Source organism: Muntiacus reevesi, chromosome 3 (genome assembly GCF_963930625.1).
Source record: "Muntiacus reevesi chromosome 3, mMunRee1.1, whole genome shotgun sequence".
NCBI classification, from domain to species: domain Eukaryota; kingdom Metazoa; phylum Chordata; class Mammalia; order Artiodactyla; family Cervidae; genus Muntiacus; species Muntiacus reevesi.
The window spans coordinates 76,264,926-76,281,475 of NC_089251.1; the positions used below are offsets into that span (position 1 = coordinate 76,264,926).

Here is a 16,550-nt window from a genome sequence, read left to right on the forward strand (position 1 = left end):
AGGCTCGGTTAATTAAAAAACTGATCTGCCGCTTAAAACTGTTGAGTCTATTATTAATGGGCCTCTGGTAGATATGGAATACTGACGATAGTAGGTAGCTTCACTGGTAAAAAGATAGACATCAGAAAAGGACTGCTGGGCAAAGCAGGGAAGGAAGCCCGGAGTCGGCTGAGAAGAGAAAGAGAAACGACTTAAAGTCACTAAGGAAAGGAGGTGGTGAGACGCAGAAGACAGAAGAGCGAGAAAGAAGATTTAACAAGGAAGTGAAGTGGAGCGCAAAGGGCAGAAGCTAATGAGGAAACAAATGGGAAAAGGTAGTGTTTTCATATAGGCATGCACCAGGAAGGAACGAGTTAAGGCCTGGAGTAGCCTCACTGCTTTCAGATGATAGAGATGCTCGCAGAGAACAGGAACAAGCAGTTTACTTTCAGACGTTGAAGCAAACTAAAATTCCCGGCCCCGAGCCTCTCCCAGCCTCGGACGAGCGCGGAGGCGGCGGCTGGGGAAGGGGCCTAGCCAGGAGCCAGGCCCGGCGTACCGCTCCCCCGGGCTCCGCGGCCCAAGGAAAGAGACGAAAATTAGGTGGGCAGAGATCCCAGCCGAGGCTCGGCGGCACCCCGAAAACGGTCCGGGGCCTCCGAGGTGTCCGCGAGCCCTTTCCCCTTCGGCGGGTCGCTCAGCGGCCTTACCTGGGGCGAGGGAGAGAGGCGAGGTCTAGGGCGTCCGCTCGCGACCGCCGCAGAGCCCCCCTGCTGCACTCAGCCCAGGCTTCCAACGGAGGCGCAACCCTGCCTCAGCCGCCGCTTCCCGCTCGGGGTCTCGGCCACCGCCTCCGCCGCCTCCGGGGCTGTTTACACCCTCGGGCCCCGCACGCCGCCGCCGCCGCCGCTGCCGCCTTCTCTCCACCCTAGCGCCGCTGCCGATTCGGCCGCCGCCACCTCCTCCGCCGCAGCCTCGTCTCTCTGGAGCATCTTCCAGCCACCAAACCCTGAGAAACAGAGACTCCAGCCGCGCCGGCAGGAAACTCCCCCGCAACTGCTAGGGGGACGAGGCGGTCAGAGCACCGGCGGCTTTTCCGCCATTGAGCAGCAGCCGCTCCGCTCCTTCTGCAACCCCCTCCCCGCACCCTGTCCTTCCCCGCCCCTCGAAGAGCCCCGCCCCCGTTCCCACCCATTGGGACGCCGCGCGGCCTCTCACTGAAGCCGGTTGGCTGGCCGGCCCGTCAATCACCGCCCTCCCAGTCCGGCAGCCCCAGTACCTCCGTCCTTAGTTTTCCCCGCCCACAAGGCCCCGCCCCTGGGTTCTTAATTTCCCATTGGACACAAGTGACCATCTTCAATTGGCAAGGTCAGCTATCCATCAAACACCGCCCACTGAGTGAGACCCAACCCTTCATTACCCTTTACTTCATTCAGCCCCGCCTCTGCTATGCCTCCCAGACGTCAGGACCAACCCACGCTAACAGCCATAAGTAGAGACCGTCGTCAATCAAGTAACGCCCACCTGCGCTCTGCCTCTCAGAGCCCAGACCCTAGCGATTCACTTTTCTTATTGGCCCAAGTGGTGGCCCGAACTTTCAATCATTGGCTTTCTTTACATGTCTGTCACGAAACAATTTCCAAGTCCGTCACACCGGCTTTTTTTAAATAAACGCGCAAAAGGCGGGGAAGTATTCGAAAAGCGATTGGCTAGTCCTCCAAAACGGTCAAACCCAGAGAGTCTGTGTGGAGCCTTTTCGTTCTGCGAGGACCGTGCCCCTTTATTTTTGACCTCTAAGCCTTGCGTAAAACCCAACGCCATAAAGGAGCCAATGGGCTGTCCAATTATAGGTGTGGAGGCCTAGTCCCACCCGGAATTGCAGGGGGTTCGCTGCTGATTGGCAAACAAAGTCCTACTAGGCCCTCATTGGAAGATATAAACGCCTCTCTTAAACGTAGAGACGAGAAGGATGGCGCAGAAGAAGCGATCCAAGGAGAGGCGGTTGTTTTGCTTTAGCCAGCGGGTGGGGCGCACGCGGGAGAGGGAATCTCAGAAGGCAGGGCTCTGGGGGAGGTGGTGCGGGGAGGAGAAAGGCCCGGATGTTCCCTAACAATGAAATCATCGCCGACCAATCAGAGCAGCTGCACTGGAATACCTGCCTGACCTGTCACCATAAGGGAAGAGAAGGAGTTAGCGGGAAATTGGGGTGTCTGGAGAGGCCAAAAAGCGATGTAAGAAAATGAGACAGGTGATTTCTTCGGAAGGATTCTGTGCTGTTGCTGCTGCTACTGCTGCTAAGTCGCTTCAGTCGTGTCCGACTCTGTGCGACCCCATAGACGGCAGCCCACCAGCCCCCCACCCCGTCCCTGGGATTCTCCAGGCAAGAACACTGGAGTGGGTTGCCATTTCCTTCTCCAATGCATGAAAGTGAAAAGGGAAAGTGAAGTCGCGCAATCGTGTCCGACTCTTAGCGACCCCATGGACTGCAGCCTACCAGGCTCCTCCGTCCATGGGTTTTTCCAGGCAAGAGTACTGGAGTGGGGTGCCATCACCTTCTCCCTCTGTGCTGTAAGGGGTTATTTTTATTCCTTCTAGGCCCGCACTGCCTGGCATTAAGCCCTTAGCATTTCCGTGTTTTGTTTCTTAGTCAACATTGATTTTAGAAACTCTTGGCCTAGTCTTTGACATTCGTTCGCTCCACGATTATTGAGCGCCTGCTCTTTGTCAGGCCCTGTACGTAGAGCTGAGGTACAAAAATAAAGTATAAGATGATGGTTGCTGTAACTGAAACATGATAGAGACGGTGATGACCAAAAGGATCTTTCCTGTAAGTTTACCGAGGAAGGCTTAATGCAGGATTAATCTAGAATGAATGATTCAATAAGAGGCTGAGAGAAGTGGAAATAATTCTTCCAGCAACTGAATTAGACTAAAAGGTGCATTCGTGCGTGCTAAGTCACTTCAGTTGTGTCTGACTCTTTATGATCCTATGAACTGTAGCTCGCCAGGCTCCTCTGTCCATGGGATTCTCCAGGCCCCTTCCCCACCTTTCTATGTGATTCTGTCCAGGGGATTCTCTGCTCCTTCCCCACCCCCAACAAAAAGAAAATTAAAATGTAATGAAGAAATTCTAATACCTTAAGTTACTTTTTTTTTCCCCGATGAAAATGCCTTGAAAGAGAATTTAACCTTTGTTCATACCTTGGTGTAAATTGGTTTGGGCAGACAGAAACTAAGACCCAAAACAATGTTACTCAACTTAGGTGCTGTCAGTGTTTTGGGGAGAAGGGCAGATTTAAGAATAGGGTGAAAAAAAAAAAAAAAGAATAGGGTGATTGTCCTGGCCGTCGGGAGGATAGCAGAAATAAAGGCTTGATTGCCATTCAGATTTCTTAATCTACTCAAGTTTGTGTAAGGATAGTGTTTCTTACAGCCTGATGGCTAGACCACCAGCATCAGAATCACCTGGATCCACTCACATCTCTAATAGCAGGGACCCGGGGGATGAGATAAGTGAATTTTTAAACAATTCTCCCGGGTAGTTTTTACGCACTCCAGTGATTGAGGTAGCATAGGTAATGGAAACACTGTAAGTTAAAACTCAGTTTCCCTACTTTTGCATGTTGGGAAGAAAAATAATAAGAAACAAAGAAATAGCCCGTTTAGGTTTTGTCTTTCTCTTGTCCCCCTCATTATCAGTATGGGATCATACAGTTCTCAGGAAATATTTCTTAAATGACTTATAGAATCTATTTCTTTAAATCACACTCCTTTGCCTGACATGCCTTAGATAGGGGTAAGGGAATCTAGGATCCCAGCTTCCAAAATAGGAATCATGCTAAAGATCCTACAAATGGAGACATCTTGGGACCCTTATCTTGGGAATCCAAGCAAGGGCATCAGAGAATTTTCTTGGTCTGCTTGATTTCCTTCTCACTTTCCCTTGGTTGGTCTCAGAATTAATACAAAGCACAATCATTTAGGTGGACTGATGATTGTCCATCATTCCTTCTTTCAGTCAGGAATAAGGATGTACTTTAAAAATAAGGATGTACTGAATACTCTTCTAGGTGCTGAGAATACGACAAGGATCAAAAAGATTTTAAGTTAACTTTGTTATATACTTTACTTAATTAAAACGCTAAACTAATAGGGAAGGTCCGAGAAGATTCACAAAATTGGTGTGTATCATCGTTAACATATAATGTGTCATTGAGTATCATTACAGTGGGCTGTTTTAAAAACTAGCTATGTGGCTTCAGCTAGTAACTGAGCTCTTCAGCTAGTAAAGAAGCCTCAGTTTATTCTTCTGTAAAATAGGAATCATAAAATCTTCTCCCAGAGTCAGATGAAGAGCTTTGGGCACTCTTAGTAATACAAAGCACTTCCCAACACATAATTTTAAACAGAAATAATGCTAAATGTGATGTAGAAAAGGTCCCGATTTTTCCAATGTTGACTGTAGTACTCTCAAGTTCTTTTTTAAATAAGACATCAGGTATCAATTTTCTCCAAACAAATTGGATGCCCCAGTTTTGCTGGTGCACTAAGCCCACCCTTGATAATCCAGGACTGCCTATTTCACATGACTTTTAAAGATTAAATGGGATATGGTACGTAATAGCACCTAATGTAATGCTTGTCACAGTTGAATCAGACTCTTTATAGAGAAAGAAATTCTCTATAAAGAATTTTTTAGGAGAAATTTAGAAGAAATTTCATTTATTCATTCAGCATATTTATGTGCCTCTTATATGCAGATACTGTAGTCTCTGACAACGAGCTTCAGTGTCAAACTTCAAGTAGTCTCATCTCATCCACTCCCTTCTTAACCACTGAAAATAAATGTTCCACTAATAAACCTGTTTTCTTCGCTTAAGAAAAAATTCACCAGGTCCACTCTACAAATATTTACTAAGCATTCACTGTGAATCAGTGCTATGGTAGATGATGCATATTGCTGCTTATGGAATTTGTTAACTGACATTGTGGTTATAATAAGAATTATATATTCGGTCTTTATCCCTGGTTTCTCAACGCTGCTAAAACCTTTGTAGTTTCTTGATAGGGGTAACAGGAGAATTTTTGTGATTCATAATAAGCCCCTTTGAACCCTAGCTGAATTTAAGCTAATGAGGTAGCTCCTGGAGAATGGGAACTGGTTGCTGGAGGAATCAACCATGTAATGAGAAGGTTAGAACTTTCAACTTGACCTCTGGTGAGAGGAGAGGAGCTGGAAATGGGCTTAATCACCAGTGGCTAATGAATTAATCAATCCTGCCTACATAATGAAGCCCCCATAAAAACCCTCGATGACAAGTTTTGGCGAGCTCCTGGGTTGCTGAACACATCAAGGTGCTAGGAGGGTGGTGAGCCCCAGAGAGGGCATGGAAGTTCCCACCGTTCTCACGTAGCTTGCCCTATGAATCTCTTTCATTTGGCTTCCTGAATTTTGTTTCTGGTGTGTGTTTTTTGTTTTTTGGTTTTTTTTTTGGCCTTGCCAAGAAGCGTGTGGTATCTTAGTTCCTGCACCAGGAATAGAACGCATGCACCCTGCATTGGAAGCACAGAATCTGAACCACTGGACTGCCAGGGAAGCCCCTGGCTGTTTCTGAGTTTTATCGTTTATCAAAAGCAAGTGATAGTGCTTCCCTGTGAGCTGAGTTCTGTGAGCTCTTCTAGAAAAGTATCAAATCCAAGGAGGGGGTTGTAGGAACTCCTGACTTAATACCTAACTGGTTAGAAGTACAGGTCACAACCTGGAACTGATGACTAGTCCCTGAAGTCAGGGTTGGTCTTGTGGGACTAAACTTTGAAACCTGTGGGATCTGTGCTAACTCCCGGTAGTTAGTGTCAGAATTGTATAACATGAGGAAAACAACCCACACATTTGGTGTCAGAAGTGTGGTGAGTAAGATAGGAAAACAAGTTTTCCCTTTTATTGACCACTGCCACTTTCTTAGAAATGTTCAACTCTGACTTTCATGAATCCACAATATTGTTTCTGTTGAAAGTGTTTCTCAAACAATTTCAGCGAAGGACTTCTTAGTACTGAGGCTCTTTTATCCCAGGGTATCTGGGAATTTAGCAAGAATTGGGCTACATGTACTAAAAATTAACTTAAAAATCCAGAGAATTTTGCCCTCTACCCCATGCTTAACACTTATTTTAATATTAAAATATTGTTTACAATTCTTATCATCATGAGGGGGAAAAGTCTTTTCTAAAAATCATTGTGTTGGTTAGAAATGTTTGACTACAACTAGCAGAAAACTTAAACAGAGGCTTAAATAACTGGAGGCTGTGGGGTGGCATTTTTTTCACATAAGAACTTTGGAGGTGAGCAGTGATGTCAGGGTCAGTTTTTCTACAAAGATCTTATTGCCCTAAGATCACAGGATGGTTCCTGTGTCTTCAGAGTAAGATGCCCAAGTTGAAGGCAGTAGGGTGTGAGGGAGTTACACGACCACCCCCAAGTGCAAGGGAGGCCAGGAAATTAGAGAACTGTGATGTCAGAGTTGATTAGAGTAGAGGTTCTTAAACTTTACAAGTATCTAAATCCCCTGGAGGACTTGTTAAAATATAGATTGTTAGGCCCGACCCCTAGAGTTTCTGACACAGTAGGTCTCAGGTAGGGCCTCAGAATTTGCCTTTCTAACAAGAGCCCCCGAGATGCCACTGCTGCCAGTCCAGGGACCACATTTTTGAGAACCACTGATTCAGGCTACTCATGATCTATTGCCTGGCATGGGCACACTGCTGCCCAGAGCATTTATAAATAGTTTTGCAGCTATGTTTCTGTTTTATCTATGCACAGATGAAAGTAAAATCAAGCAGAGACAAAACCAAGAAATCTCTGCAGACGTCAGTAGGTTGTCAAGGCACCCAGCCCTCTCTTTCCCAAGCCATTAAAGACCTTAGGCTCTGAGACACCAGGGCTTCAGAGCTTTCCAATTTCCATTAAAAATCAGGTGGGTTGGATGCCATGGGTAATACTTTAACTGAAGTTTATCCTTAAGGTCATGTAACTCTCATAGCTTGCATTAGTCAGAGTCTGGCAAGAAACAGATGGTGCACCCAAATTAGGAATTTTGAGGAGAGTATAATAAAGGGAATGTTTTCAAAGGTGCAGGCAGGGTAGAGATAAATCATAAAATCTAATCCCCTCAGGCTAATAATAGGGAAGCATGGCAGCACCTCTGTGCCTGAAGGGATAAGAGTAGGAAGGGCTTGCAGAAACCTGAACCTGGAAAGCGTTGTATGCAGAGGGTCTGATCTGTGGTGAAGGACCAAGTGAGCGCTCTTCAAGTACCCCGACCTCGTTCTCCTCCACCCTTTGATCTCCCACAGGTGCTACCCATGGGCCAAGCCCAACTGGAGCCTGTTGACATTCTCCATGTAGGTCACAGAACAAGATGGAGAAATGGAGGGACAGCTGGACATCTGGAGGGACAGCAAGAGATATCCAACACGTATATTTAAAGACAACAAGCACATGCATATCATTTATTTCTAGTTATAGAACTTGTCTTTTTCCATAGTTGAAGAAAATTCAAATCGTAAAACAAAGAAGAAAAATGTCAGAAGAAATCCTTCACTCAAAGATCTCAAAGTAAGGTCTTGGGCCCCTGAGGATCAACAAGGTAAAAACCATTTTCACAATGATATTAAGATATTATCTGCCTGTTTTACTCCTGTTCTTTCACGAGAATACAGTGGCGCTTTCCAGGGGCTGTATAACAGGTGCTATTGCAACACAGTGAATGCAAAAGCAAAGGCAGACTCCAACCCGCTTTTATTAAGCCAGAGTTGAAAAAGATTTGCAAAAATATAAGGCATTGTCTCCTTCCTCACTAATATTTTTGTTATTATAGGAATAATAACAATGAAAATAAAATAAAAAGTGATGTGTCACCAAAATTGCTATTTATATGAACATATAAATTGATAAATATTTTTAAATTTCTCAATTTTAATTTTTGTACAATAAATGTTCATAGATATAACCCACAGAGATAAAGCTCTTTGGGTACTCAATAATTTATGAGGGCCAAGAGACAGTGAAACCAAACTGAGAGCTACTCTAAATCATATTCCACCTAGGGCTAGCTCCAAAAGCCAGTCAGCTTTAGTCAGTACAATGAGCGAAGGAGGAGAATGGGAAAAATAAAAAGATGACCAAGAAGGTAAAATGCCTTCCTCCCTTATCTCCCCTCTCTTTTCTTCCCCTTCACCTATTTTTAGGCCTTTCGGATTCCCTCTCCCTATTGATTCCCTGTAGCGCTTTGCTCCTGCAATCCTAGACTACTTATCCTATTCTATCTCATATTTTAATTATTTAGGTAATTTATTGTTTCAACATGCTACTCTGTCTGAAGGACGTGTTTGAGCACATGTGCGCACACATACGCACACACACACACACACCACCAATGAGAAGTTCTTAACCTGAGGTCCACAAAGTCCAAGGAGATTGAATTCACAAGTTTATGAACCTGGAGGGGGAAAAATTAGTTATTTTTATTAACCCCTAACTGAAATTTCGCATTTCTTTTTTATGAATGTAGACAATAAACCACAGGAGCAGCAATAATACCTGTGACTTTGTAGTCATCAGAGATTGCTGACATTTTAATATCACGTTAGAGTTGTTACAAAGCTCTCAAAATAACATATACAATCAATGTTATTTTAAAATTACAGGAATTATTAGACTAACCACTAGATCTTGTTAAGGTATTCATAAAGAGCATACATATTACTGTATTACAAATTTAGTTTCTTTAATACTCTGATGATTTCAATATAATTGTTTCCTTTGAAATCTTATGAACTTTATTTTACATATTTTAGAACATTATCCTGGGAAGGGATCCCACAGGATTCACCAAAGGAACGCTTTGTCAAAAAAAAAAAAAAATAGTATGGGGAATAATAACCCCTGCTGAGATAGTAATCTCCAGTTAAGCAAGGATGTTAATTCTTTGGTTGTACATTGTACACCGTACATGCTCAGTAATTACTTAATGAATTAAATTTGGGGGATCTCAAGTAGTTCACTGGATGTTTTCCCTTTCCTTGGCACCATTCTGCAGAGGTTGGCCCAGCTCCCCTCTCCCCAACTCCCCGCCCCACTTCCTCTTAAGAGAGGAAGTTGATCAAGCTACCACCATCCTGCATGCAATCCCCACAGCCTTGGAGGCCAAAGCTGGCTGCCTCAGAGCCAGATGCGCTTTTGTGTTTTAAAGGGAGTGTCATGCACAAGAGATGATTGAGATTATGGTTACAACACAGTGGGTGGTATCAGAAACACTTTTTACTTGGAGAATATAAATTCTGCAAAACTACAAAATGTTTAAACATGCTTGGCTGTGGAAAACGCTAATATCAGCCATTTATGTAAGCAGTTGAGCATTTATGCCCAAATTCATTTACATTATTCATTTGCTTTGTTATGTTTTATTTTCTTTTTACAATAAACTATACATTTCTGCCAACTTCATCTTTTGCTTCTTGTTAGCACTGTCATTTGCTTGTGCAATATGGCAGTGTGCTCACGTTTCAAAAACCTAAATGGAGACATTGTGCTACTTTTCCCTTATTTTTCTTCCACTCTTTTCTTCCACTCCTTCCACTGCAAGGACTCGTTTCCAGTTTACCTTCTCTGAAAGCTCTTTGTTTCCTGCTATTAAAGCTGTGCAAGGGGACTTCCCTGGCAGTCCAGTGGTTAAGAATTCACCTTCCAATGCAGGGTATGTGGGTTTAATCTGGCTGGATCCCTTGTTGGAGAACTAAAATTTCACATGCCTCAGGGCAAACAAAGCCCGAATGCCACAGGTAGAGAGAAGCCCATGAGCTGCAACTAAGACCCAATGCAGTCATAAATAAATAAAACTATGTGAAAGTGAAAGTTGCTCAGTCATGTCTGACTCTTTGTGACCCCAAGGAATTCTCCAGGCCAGAACACTGGAGTGGGTACCTGTTCCCTTCTCCAGGGGATCTTCCCAGCCCAGGGATCAAACCCAGGTCTCCTGCATTGCAGGCAGATTCTTTACCAGTTGAGCCACAAAGGAAGCCCTAAAAACATATCAGGAACTGCATTTAAAAAAAAAATGCTGTATGAATGCTGATCTTGAGAATCTAAGCAGAATTTCAGGATCAAGCAAATATCAAGGAGATGAGCACGGGAATCAAGTCACAGGTTGGTTATATTATCAATAAGCACGCGGGGATATGGTTGTAAGAAAACTCTCAGATGAAATATTCATGGTGAAAGGGACATGCCAGACTTGAATGCTATTAGTTTAAAAGGTTTCATAATAAGGCCCACAGTTACTGTCCTTTAATAAAAGCCTTATGTTTCTGGAAAATAACAGGCCCAGCAGTTAGATGACTTGTCTAGAGGCAGGTATCTTATCAGGACCAGGCCATAGAAAGATTGAAGATCAGGGTTGAGAAATTTAGGTTCTGAGACAAGTAGAAATGGTGATAGGAGAGGAAGTCAGGAAATCAGAGACTAGCCAGAGGACATCAGTGGCAGAAATGACTAGAAACTGAACCAGTGAAAGACCAAACTAGGGCTTCTTTTTTTATTTTGTAGTTTTTAGTTTTATTTATTTATTTTTGGCCACCCTGGATCTTCATTGCAGCATATGTGTGGCGTGCCAAGTCGCTTCAGTCATGTCTGACTCTTCACGACCCTATGGAATGTAGCCTACCAGGCTCCTCTGTCCATGGGGATTCTCCAGACAAGAGTACTGGAGTGGATTTGCCATTTCCTCCTATAGGGGATCTTCCTGACCCAGGGATTGAACCGGGAGTCCCTTCCGTCTCCTGCATTAGCAGGCAGATTCTTTACCACTAGCACCGCCCAGGAGGCCCCTCCGGTTGTGGCAAGTGGGGGCTGTTCTCGCACTGGATCGTGGGCTCTAGGCGTTCAGTTGTTGCAGTGACTGGGCTCAGGAGTTGTGGCTCAAGGGCTGAGTTGCCCCATGGCATGTGGAATTCTCCTGGACCAGGGATCGAACCCGTTTCCCCTGCATTGGCAGGCAGATTCTTAACCATGGACTACCTGGGAAGTCCTAGGGCTTCTTATATTCTCCCAGCCTGGCACCTGAAATTGTCTCAAAGCACGAGAGTGGGTTCAAACCTTAGATAAGGGTTAAGGAAAGTACAAGCCGCAGAAGGGTTGGGAAAGCAACAACAGGAAGTGCCTTCATGGTGAGAGAGTTTCCAACGTCTCCATGGTTGATTTTTGTTTTGTTTTTCAAAAAATTTTTATTAGGGCAATTTTCAGTCACACATGAAAATAGACAATGATATTAAATAATGAACCCCATGTACCTACCACAATTCTCAACATTTGGGTTATATTGCTTCAACCATCCTTCCCCTCAGCCTTTTTAAGGTTTGGTTTATAGCCCTCTGATTTTTATACCATCTTCCTTGGAAATTTGTTTCATGCTCTCATGAGTCCCACTACTGCCTCAGTGAATCTGAGCCCCAAGTGTGGAACACCAGCCCCATCCTTTAATAAACCACATTTAGTTGGTGTATGTTTCTTTCCAGTCCCAGAGATTAATCTTGGTTATTCTAAACTATCCATGATAATTTCATTCCCCTTAGGGTGATTGGTTTAGGAATGTGCATGTGATGCACATCAGGCTAGCAACACTTGAGGGGAAATAGGCAAGAAGTAGGAGGTCCTAAGGGAGAAGGAAATGGCAACCTACTCCAATATTCTTGCCTGGAGAATCCTGTGGACAGTGGAGCCTGGAGGGCTGCTGTCCATAGGGTCGCACAGAGTCGGATACGACTGAAGCAACTGAGAATGCATGAATGCATTGGAGAAGGAAATGGCAACCCACTCCAATATTCTTGCCTGGAGAATCCCAGGGACAGAGGAGCCTGGTGGGCTGTGATCTGTGGGGTTACACAGAGTCGGACACAACTGAAGGGACTTAGCAGCAGCAGCAACAGCAGGTCCTAAAGAATTTTTCTTGCTGTTATAAGGAAACAGGAAAAAGTACCCTCTTCATTTGTTGGAGCCAGACTTCCTAAAGTTGTATCTTAGTGATGCCACTCACTAGCTAGGTGACTCTGAACAAGTTACATAACTTTACTGTACCTCAATTTTCTTATCTGTGAAGTAGGATGATAGAACCAACTCATGGGGTTGTTGTAAGGAACAAAGGAATTAATATATGTAAAGTGCTTAGAACAGTATCTGGCCTATCAAAACTGCAAATTAAATTTTAACTATGATTATTATTTTGGAAGGATGTGATGCTTGGAGCTGTGGCAGCTGTCTTATGACCATGGAGAGGCAAGCTTGAGGAGAAAGACCAGCCCACTATGTATCAAAGACAGAAAATGTGGGAAGAAGCTTAATCATTGATGATGTCAAGCTACTGAATTAAGCAAGTTTGGAATTATTTAACCTCTGAATTTCTCAATAAGGAAGATAATTTTCCTTAGTAAATGTGTCTCTTTGGTTGAATTTTCTACTATTCATAGCCCAAAGCATCCTAATTGATACATATGCCCCAAATAAGTTTCCTTTCTCCCAAAGCTTGCTCGGATTTTTGCATCTGTCAAGGCATTGCAATTTCCGCATTCAGTCTTCTTTATAATACCCCATATCTAGCCAGATTTGTCAATACTTCTTTCCAACTTTTTCGTTCTCTCCATTGACAAAGTTACTGTTAGTGGCAAAACAAAAATTAGTGCGGTTAATGCCTGAAATAGCCTTCATGAGAAACGAGGGGCTCATATAAAGTAAAAGTACTGGTCATGGCCATCTCTGTCTTAGTCACAGACTCTAGTCTAGTGGGTACTCAATATCTATTTGTTGAATAAGTGAACAGGGGATTGGATGGATGGAGGAGACATTTTCCAAGTGAAGATTTTTTAGCAAATACTTTTTCAGAGAACTCTTCCTCGGCCAAATACGTTTATTTGATTAACCATTGACTGAAGTTGCTCCAGGACTTCTCAGAGCCTTCTGTAGATTTCCATGCATTATGAATCAGGAAGCACTACTGTTTAGTGCTTCTCTAACTTAATTGACTAGACAGGCATTTGTTTCCCAGTCACCATTTTCTGGAATTCCACAGAACATAATTGGAAATGTTAAGGCAGTGCATTTTTATAAGAACACGATATCATTAACTAACAAATGAAATCATACCTGAATAGAAATCAACTAATTTGTATTTTTCTTAAGAATATACGGGCAGCATGCTGAAATTGGAACCCCCCTTCCACTTTTATGGGACTGAGCCTACAGAATAATACAGTAGGTGAAATTCCATAAATATCCCAAGGCCTCTGTAAGTTAACTCAGATATCCTACACTCAAATCTCTACAGAAGCCAGGAAGTAAATGAGTGAAGCAGGTGAGTATAAAAAACATAAAGCACTAGCATGCTATTAAATGGCAATTGGTTCTCAGTATCAGTGTTAGGAATAACAGGTACTCAGCTAAGTTAAGTTATTTAAGTTAGGTTTCCCTGGTGGCTCAGATGGTAAAGAATCAGCCTGCAACGTAGGAGACACCTGGGTTCAATCCCTGGGTTGGGATGATCCCCTGGAGAAGAGAATGACAACCCACTCCAGTGCTGTTGCCTGGAGAATTCCATGGACGGAGGAGCCAGCCAGGCTACAGTCCACGGGGTTGCACAGGGTCGGTTACAACTGAGCAACACTAGGATGATATTAAATGGCAGTTGGTCCTCAGTATTAGTGTCAGGCAATGACAGATACCCAGCTAAAGGGCCAGCCAATTCACCACTCTGGCTGAGTACTGAATAAAGAAGGCCCAGTGGCTGAAGCATTCCTCTTTCTTTTTTTTTTCCAAGAGAAACCTCACATCTGGATTTTTATGTAAATTTCCCTGCTTTTCAATATAAAGAATTAATTAAATTACCTTTTAAAAAATTGCATGGGCCAAACACACCTCTGCCAGCTTTAGACCAATCAGTCTATCAACAACATCTTTTAAGGTCCAAGTTCACAACTAGGATAAATACCTGTAAACTCATATTACACAGAAGAGTGAGCAATCACTCATGCTGAATTTCTGTGGCCTAACTTTTTTCAGGGCAAAGAATTTTTTGTAGTTTAGGTGTCTTAAAATACACCTAGAAAAGAAAAAAAAAACACATTTGACCACTTTATCCATTATAAGCTTGTAGTAAATAGTTAATATTCACATACATTTTATATATTCATGTAACATATGTGCAGAAATAAAATTGCAATTTAATACTTTGAAACAGTTGTTACTCAGAAAAATTAAACCATCATTTGTATCTAAGAAGATTATACTGTCACTTCTAACTACTATTACAGCAAATAATTCTTACATTACTTCATTGGGTTGATTTTTTTTTTTAATGGTTGACCATTAAAACAATCTTTTTAGAAAAATTCTGTTTGTCTGAATGCCATCAGTAGCTTGCTTCTCAGATTAGAGATTTTATGCTCTAGTGAAGAAGTGTAAACAGACAGATGTTTTAAAAGATCATAAGTGAAAATCACTCAGTTGTGTCTGACTCTTTGCAACCCATGGACTTAATAGTCCAGGGAATTCTCCAGGCCAGAATACTGGAGTGGGTAGCCTTTCCCTTCTCCAGGGGATCTTCTCAACCCAGGGATCAAACCCAGGTCTCTTGCATTGCAGGAGGATTCTTTACCAACTAAGCCACAAGGGAAGCCCAAGAATGCTGGAGTGGGTAGCCTGTCCTTTCTCCAGGGGATCTTACTGACCCAGGAATTGAACCAGGGTCTCCTGCATTGCAGGCAGATTCTTTACTAACTAGCTATCAGGGAAGCCCCTTAAAAGATCACAGTATTTGTCAAATTTACCCTGTATGGTTTAGACTGCTGTTTTGTTCCAAAAAAAGAGAAAATTCCCACACTTAATAGCAGGTAATAGGAATAAAATTGTTGGTCTCAAACAGTTTTTGCCAATGACAGCTTTAGGCAATAGAGAAAACTCTAGAACAATCTACACCCTATATTTGCTTTCCTATATACTCATTCTCATTTCCCAGTTGAAAGAAAGTTGGGGATAACAGTGAAGTGCCACTCTATGGGAAAATTGGGGAACACTAGGTATACACCTATTTTTGTAATTCTAGTTTGACTTATTTATTATTTGAACAATGTGTACATATCCTGAAGTCTAATATTGTAAAATTCCATGCTAAAACACTATTGAGGCAGACATACACTACTGCATGTTGTCAGTTAATCAAAACCCCTTATGAAACTAAATCAAACATGGAATGGAAGAATAGCAACTTTTAAAAACCATAAGCAACATAAAACAATACTGATGAAATACTGATAACAAGAGCATCCTTTCTGAAAACCATGGGAATTTCTGCCAACCATATATAGACATATGCTATAGCAAACAGATGGGGAAACAAATGAAACAGTGACAGACTATATTTTTGGGCTCCAAAATCACTGCAGATGGTAACTGCAGCCATGAAATTAAAAGACGCTTGCTCCTTGGAAGAAAAGCTATGACCAACCTAGACAGCTTATGAAAAAGCAGAGACTTTACCAACAAAGGTCCATCTAGTCAAAGCCATGCTTTAAAAAAAAAAAAAAAAAAAGCTATGGTTTTTCCAGTAGTCATATATGGATGTGAGAGTTGGACTGTGAAGAAAGCTGAGTGCTAAAGAGCTGATGCTTTTGAACTGTGGTGTTCAAGTATCTTGAGAGTCCCTTGGACAGCAAGGAGATCCAACCAGTCCATCTTAAAGGAAATCAGTCCTGAATATTCATTGGAAGAACTGATCCTGAAGCTGAAACTGCAATACTTTGGCCACCTGATGCGAAGAACTGACTCATTGGAAAAGACCCTGATGCTGGGAAAGATTGAAGGTAGGAGGAGAAGAGGACGACAGAGGATGAGATGGTTGGATGGCATCACCATCGCGATGTATTGAGTTTGAGTAGGCTTCAGGAGTTGGTGATGGACAGGGAGGCCTGGTGTGCTGCAGTCCGTGTCACAGTCAGACACGACAGAGACTGAACTGAACTGAACTGATAGCTCTGCATGCATCCTATCTTCCTAAAACACTGCATTAGTCCTCACTAAATTCTAACAAATCACTAATTTTGGTTTATGAATATCAGAAACTCATAACCCTCCATAACTCAGTAGGTTTCAAGCAGGTCTTAGTTTTATGTGAAAATGAATGTTATTATAATTGGCTGATATAATGCTTATAAGAACCAGGGACTATACTTTTGAATATGACTTCTTGGCTTGACTAAAACTATACAATGTGCAGAGAGATTAACTGTTCATCTCCCACATATGTTGGAACCCCTTGTTCTGGGGAGTGGGGAACTCCGATGAACTTTCACATGGGGTCTATTTTACTAGCTGCCACTAGTTATCGCCTACCATTTTAGTCCAGACAATTATTTCGTTACACCTAAAGAGCCTAACAGCTACTGCCAGTGAAAGTTACCAACCCTTAGATTACTAGCTAGCACCTCCAATGATGCACAAAGTAATCAGAGGAACCTAAGACCTCACAGTTCAG

At 42.8% G+C, this 16,550-nt stretch overlaps 1 protein-coding gene across 3 annotated transcripts in view; it reads right to left on the reverse strand.

Annotated features, from left to right (window-relative positions):
• The window catches only part of PPM1B (protein phosphatase, Mg2+/Mn2+ dependent 1B), a 90,030-nt gene extending 88,910 nt beyond the window's left edge, over positions 1-1,120 (reverse strand). For 2 of the 3 annotated variants that reach the window (XM_065929358.1, XM_065929357.1), the window contains exon 1: positions 690-1,120. The gene's annotated coding sequence lies outside the window, so the exon portion shown is untranslated. The remainder of the gene's footprint in view (positions 1-689) is intronic. The other variant, XM_065929359.1, reaches the window with a different exon arrangement.
• Between the last annotated feature and the right edge of the window lie 15,430 nt (positions 1,121-16,550).